The sequence below is a fragment of the Salvelinus fontinalis genome, chromosome 13 (assembly GCF_029448725.1).
Source record: "Salvelinus fontinalis isolate EN_2023a chromosome 13, ASM2944872v1, whole genome shotgun sequence".
Classification (NCBI taxonomy): domain Eukaryota; kingdom Metazoa; phylum Chordata; class Actinopteri; order Salmoniformes; family Salmonidae; genus Salvelinus; species Salvelinus fontinalis.
The window spans coordinates 55,382,030-55,388,044 of record NC_074677.1 but is presented as its reverse complement, the minus strand read 5'-3'; positions in this window follow the sequence as shown (position 1 = coordinate 55,388,044).

Sequence of the window (6,015 nt, the reverse complement as noted above, 5' to 3'; positions counted from 1 at the left end):
AACCATTTCATAGGGCGTGAATGCATTCTGGTATTTACGACATCACAACTTGTAAATTCCCACCTTCCAAATGGTTATGAATGCAGCTGCTTATTTAATATATTGGGTAGAAAACATAACATTATACTAGATTATCTTGCAGGCTAGCCTAGTGGTCAGAGCATTGGGCTAATAACCGAAAGGTTGCAGGTTCAACTCCCTGAGCTGACAAGGTACAAATATGTTGTTCTGCCCCTGAACAAGGCAGTTAACATACTGTTCCTAGGCTGTCATTGAAATAAGAATTTGTTCTTAACTGACTTGCCTAGATAAATAAAGGTAAAACATGGTTTTTTTTTATCCACACATGTACCCTAAAAGGTACCGCTCAGTAACATGTGAGCACCTATATGTACCTTATGTGTGCCTTCGACCTTTTTGTACACCAGGGAAGGGATATACCATAACCATACTCTTAGTTTTGAGAGTGTGTGGATATACTGTATGTTCTTGGTAACAATTAACCATCTGCTGGTATTGCTGAGATATTAATGCGCTCCAGACCAAAAGGTTGCAAGTTCAAATCCCAAGAGCATTTACGCACTTAGGGGCTAGATTCTATCAGATCTGCGCTAGTGTTCAACCACAGTGTGTTGTGGTGGGCGATGACGGAGCTGGAACAGCTGGCAAATCCACAAGCGTCTCCTGGCTTTATACCAGAAGCAAAAATTGCCATTGGCTGCACAGAGCTGCATTAAGAGAAATCCCATGCAGCGTTGTTTACAAGTTGGAACACTGGAATGTGATATAAATATGAATGAAAATATAACGATTTTCTTTAATGATTTTCAATTTTAGTGTCATTGTTTCCATATAGCCTAACTTTCTTATCCTGAACTTCTAACGCAAGTAGGACGGGTGTGGCTTTGTGGCAATGACCACACGAGCAGCTGCTCACCAATTTGACAGCTCTAATGTAGTAACATCTCTGACACTGTCAAAACCCCAGCTATGCGGGTGTCGGCTATCGTTTGCTTATGCTGTTCATGCTTGTAGTGAAGAGGGCACGACAACACCTCTTCCCCCCTCAGGAGGCTGAAAAGATTCAGCATGGGCCCTCAGGTCCTCAAAACATTCTACAGCTGTACCATTCAGAGCATCCTGACTGGCTGCATCACCACTTGGGATGGCAACTGTTTGGCATCTGATCGCAAGGCGCTACAGAGGGTAGTGCGTAAGGCCCAATACATCACTGGGGCCAAGCTCCCTGCCATCCAGGATCTCTATACCAGGTTGTGTCAGAGGAAGGCCCTAATATTTCAACGACTCCAGCCACCCAACTCATAGACTGCATGGCAAGCAGTATCGAAGCACCAAGTCTAGAACCAACAGGGCCCTGAACAGCTTCTACTCAAAAGCCATAAGACTGCTAAATAGCTAGTTATATAGTTAACCAAATAGCTACCCGGATTATCTGAATTGACCCTTTTTGCACTAACTTTTTTTTGACTCATCACATACGCTGCTGCTGCTGTTTACTATCTGTCATGTTTATTCCTAGTTGTATGTACATATCAACCTCAATTACTTTGTACCCCTGCACATGGACTCAGTACTGGTACCCCTTGTATATAGTCATCATTACTCATTGTGTATCTATTATTACTTTTATTATTACGTGTTTTCCTTTTCTATTATCTATCTATTTTCTTTCTCTCTGCATTGTTGGGAAGGGTCCTTAAGTAAGCACTTCACTGCTAGTCCACCCCTGTTGTTTACAATAAAATGTGACAAATACAGTTTGATTTTGATTTGATTGAATCTAGGCCTTAATGTCAAGTGTCCCTGAGGACTTGTGTTGTCAGGAACAATTATTGACTTGATTTTGGGCAACTTTTAGCAAAGGGCAACATTTTTATGTTTAGCTCACATAATATAATTGAAAGTATGCATTAAGGTGTCTGAAATAGAATAAAGGTGTCAAAAAGAAATGAAGACATTCTTAAATGCATTTCTATAGCTCACAAAAAATATATATATATATTTGTATTTTTTTATTTTTTTTACAAGATGGCTGCGCGGTGGCTTCAATACATCGCCCCCTGTCAGTCATCCAGGATTTATACACATCATTGGCTGTTCTCCACCAATCTCTATTCACCAGATTGAGACATGAGTTCTAATCACTGGAGGCTGGTGGGAGGAGCAAGGAGGACAGGCTCATTGTAATGGATGGAATGGAATTAATGGAACGTTATCAAACACATCAAACATTTGGAAACCACATGTTTGACTTCTTTCCATATATTCAATTTCCGCCATTACAATGAACCCGTCCTCCTATAGCTCCTCCCCTCAGCCTCCACTGGTTCTAATTATTGATGCTAGGGGTTCCGTGGCTAAAGCAAATAAATAACTGGGCAGAGGGCATCCCTGTCATGTCCCTCGTGATAACTTAAATGGATCAGAGATTTGTCCATTTGTTCGTATATCTCATACGTGAAAACATGTATTTTTGAAACACTTCACATGTGATCACGTTTTCAAATGATCTTTTCCATATGTTATCGCTGTTCAGCTAAAATATGACCCCACCTGGGATTTGAAATCACAACCTCTGGATTTGAGGTACGTTGATCTTTCTAGTGTGCCACACATTCATTAACTATAATACATCTCTGCACTTAGCAAAAGAGTGCCATCTGCACTGCTATTTTAGTTATCAGTTATTCAGAATATTCTCTCATCGTTGATTTCATATAATTATTTCAGCAATTTGAGAGTTTTCTGTATAGTTTTTCTAATGTTGGTGGGGCATATTATTCTGTTTTCATGTTACTCCTGAATCACTATGATAAATATAATTGTTTATCTTGAGTGTATTTACTTTAAAGTCCAAAGTGTAGGAATACAGATTAAATCAGTTACTGATACAGATGTGGTGGCGTATGTGAAAGGTTATGTGATCACATGGGAAAATCCACATGGGAAACCTCATGTGGTAAACTTCAAAATTTATTCTGCCGATTCTGTTGAAAAGCGTTTCTTAAACAGAAGCAAACGGAATGAAACGGAGATAAACATACCTGAATTTGTCCAATATAAACTCTTGTTTGCAACTGTTGGACTAATGATTACACCCTAGATCAGCTAGATGCAGGCAGGAGTATGCAAGCCGGTATTGAATGTGTCACTGTCTGTCATTACTCAACTTTTTCTCTCGACTTGTGCACGCACCTATGTTGTAAACTTTCATTCGTAGGCCAGTGTCACGTTCCTGACCTATTTCTGTTAATTTGTTATATGTGTTAGTTGGTCAGGACGTGAGTTTGGGTGGGCATTCTATGTTTTCTGTTTCTGTGTTGGTTTTGGGTTGCCTGGTATGGCTCTTAATTAGAGGCAGGTGTTTGGCGTTCCTCTAATTAAGAGTCATATTTAAGTAGGCGTTGTCACAGTGTTCGTTGTGGGTGATTGTCTTCCGTGTCTGTGTATATGTTTGCACCATACGGGACTGTTTACGGTTTGTTCGGTTTATGTAGTCTGTTCCCTATTCGTGCGTTCTTCTTGTTTCATGTAAGTTCATCGTCTAGGTCTGTCTACACCGTTTGTTGTTTTGTTAGTTTAGTTAAGATCGTGTTTTCGTTTAATAAATATGTGTTCAAACTCCACTGCGCCTTGGTTCGATCAATACTCCTCCTTTTCGGGCGAAGAGGAGGAGGACCGCCGTTACAGCCAGGTTATAGCAACCTCATGAGTATAGAGAAAATGTGAGTTCAGGACTCTTCAGGACTTTCTTTGTTGTGCTTGGACCATGTTAGTTTGTTGGTGATGTGGACACCAAGGAACTTGAAGCTCTCAACCTGCGGTACTGCAGCCCCGTCGATGAAAATGGGGGCGTGCTCGGTCCTCCATTTTCCTGTAGTCCACAATCATCTCCTTAGTCTTGATCACGTTGAGGGAGAGGTTGTTGTTCTGGCACCACACGGCCAGGTCTCTGACCTCCTCCCTATATGCTGTCTCATCATTGTTGGTGATCAGGCCTACCACTGTTGTGTCATCGGCAAAATTAATGGTGTTGGAGTCGTGCCTGGCCGTGCAGTTATGAGTGAACAGGGAGTACAGGAGGGGACTAGGCGCACCCCTGAGGGGCCCCCGTGTTGACAATCAGCGTGGCGGATGTGTTGTTACCTACCCTTACCACCTGGGGGCGGCCCGTCAGGAATTCCAGGATCCAGTTGCAGAGGGAGGTGTTTAGTCCCAGGGTCCTTAGCTTAGTGATGAGCTTTGAGGGCACTATGGTGTTGAACGCTGAGCTGTAGTCAATGAATAGCATTCCTTTTGTCCAGGTGAATGGGCAGTGTGAAGTGCAATAGAGATTGCATCATCTGTTCATCTGTAGGGGCGGTATGCAAATTGGAGTGGGTCTCGGGTTTCTGGGATAATGGTGTTGATGTGAGCCATGACCAGCCTTTCAAAGCCTACAGACGCGAGTGCTACGTGGCGGTAGTCATTTTGGCAGGTTACCTTAGTCTCTGTGCCCAAGAACACTATGTTGACCTGCTTGAAACATGTTGGTATTACAGACTCAGACAGGGAGAGGTTGAAAATGTCAGTGAAGACACTTGCCAGTTAGTCAGCGCATGCTCGGAGTACACGTCCTGGTAATCTGTCTGGTCCTGCGGCATTGTGAATGTTGACCTGTTTAAAGTTCTTACTCACATCGGTTGCGGAGAGCGTGATCACACAGTCGTCCGGAATAGCTGATATTCTCATGCATGTTTCAGTGTTACATGCCTTGAAGCGAGCATAGAAGCAATTTAGCTCGTCTGGTAGGCTTGTGTCACTGGGCAGCTCTCAGCTGTGCTTCCCTTTGTAGCCTGTAATAGTTTGTAAGCCCTGCCACATCCAATGAGCGTCGGAGCCGGTGTAGTACGATTCAATCTTAGTCCTGTATTGGCGCTTTGACTGTTTGATTGTTCGTCGGGGGCATAGCGGGATTTCTTATAGGCTTCCGGGTTAGAGTCAACCAGTTGAGAACGGCAGCTCTACCCTTTAGCTCTGTGCGGATATTGCCTGTAATCCATGGTTTCTGGTTGGGGTATGTACGTACAGTCACTGTGGGGACGACATCAACAATGCACTTATTGATGAAGCCAGTGACTGATGTGATATACTCCTCAATGCCATCGGAAGAATCCCGGAACATATTCCAATCTGTGCTAGCAAAACAGTCCTGTTGTCACGTTCCTGACCTATTTCTGTTAGTTTGTTATATGTGTTAGTTGGTCAGGACGTGAGTTTGGGTGGGCATTCTATGTTTTCTGTTTCTATGTTGGTTTATGGGTTGCCTGGTATGGCTCTTAATTAGAGGCAGGTGTTTGGCGTTCCTCTAATTAAGAGTCATATTTAGGTAGGTGTTTTCACAGTGTTCGTTGTGGGTGATTGTCTCCTGTGTTTGTGTATGTCGTTGCGCCACACGGGACTGTTTTCGGTTTGTTTGTTCATCGTTCATTTTGTGTAGCCTATTTTCTCTATTCGTGCGTTCTTCATGTTTTATGTAAGTTCGTCGTCTAGGTCTGTCTACACCGTTTATTTGTTTTGTTAGTGTATTAGTCGACTTCGTGTTTTTCTTTAATAACCTGTTGAGGATGGGGGCGCTGTTGAGACTATTTATGCTAATCGTGTAATTTTTGAAACGGCTTCCCACAAAATCCTTGATCGTACAATATGCATATTATTATTATTATTGGATAGAAAACAGTCTATAGTTTCTATAGGAGTTGAAATTTTGTCTCTAAGTGGAACAGAGCCCATTCTACAGCAATTTCCCTGACATGGAGTCAGATTTCAGAAATTTTGGCCACTGTTCTGGAGTCAGTTAAAAGGGCACTGTTATTGCTATGACTATACGGACACTGCTTACGTCTTCCCCTGGATGCCTTTACGTGATGACGATTTCAATGGGGTCGATTGCGCGTTCACAGGCCCTATAAATAAAAAAACCCTGTAGGTAGGAGCTCCTTTGCAGCTGCGTAA